Below are 1038 nucleotides of genomic sequence, written 5' to 3'. Positions count from 1 at the left end.
TTGTGGTTAACACAGTAATTCTTGAATGTCAATTGTTCTCATTTTTTTATTATCTCTTTGAGAAATAAAACATTTACTAACAGACACATCCAAACAGTCAGGTGATTTAATGCATCACATGAAAATGTAGTTGTGACATTTCATCTCCATGGTAACTGTCAATAATAACAAGTCACTGTTTGTTAAGGTAGTTATAGACAGTACAGCAACAATAATAATAATAATAATAAGTCTAATAATAATAAGTCACTGTTTGTTAAGGTAGTTATAGACAGTACAGCAACAATAATAATAATAATAATAATAAGTCACTGTTTGTTAAGGTAGTTATAGACAGTACAGCAACACAAGGTCATGTCTCACACTTATTTGTATTCACTAACATTAGGATATTTATTGTCTTTCAAGCTGTTATTTTCTAAATGTATCTGAGAATGTAGACAGAAGGGCTAAAACGGACATGATTGATCTGAGGGGGAAATCTTTGATTCATTCTGACCCCAACCAACCTCTACTCACTGGACCCTTATGATCACTCGATTAAGCATGCCTCTCCTTAATTTCAATATGCCTTGTCTATTGCTGTTCTGGTTAGTGTTTATTGGCTTATTTCACTGTAGAGCCTCTAGCCCTGCTCACTATACCATATCCAACCTTTCAGTTCCACCACCCACATATGCGATGACATCACCTGGTTTCAATGATGTTTCTAGAGACAATATCTCTCTCATCATCACTCAATACCTAGGTTTATCTCCACTGTATTCACATCGTACCATACCTTTGTCTGTACATTATTCCTTGAAGCTATTTTATCGCCCCCAGAAACTTCCTTTTACTCTCTGTTCTAGACGCTCTAGATGACCAATTCTCATAGCTTTTAGCCGTACCCTTATCCTACTCCTCCTCTGTTCCTCTGGTGATGTAGAGGTGAATCCAGGCCCTGCAGTACCTAGCTCCACTCCTATTCCCCAGGCGCTCTCTTTTGATGACTTCTGTAACCGTAATAGCCTTGGTTTCATGCATGTTAACATTAGA

This window comes from Salvelinus fontinalis, unplaced genomic scaffold (assembly GCF_029448725.1).
Source record: "Salvelinus fontinalis isolate EN_2023a unplaced genomic scaffold, ASM2944872v1 scaffold_0004, whole genome shotgun sequence".
Classification (NCBI taxonomy): domain Eukaryota; kingdom Metazoa; phylum Chordata; class Actinopteri; order Salmoniformes; family Salmonidae; genus Salvelinus; species Salvelinus fontinalis.
The sequence above is the reverse complement of the archived record's forward strand: the minus strand, read 5'-3'. Positions refer to the sequence as shown.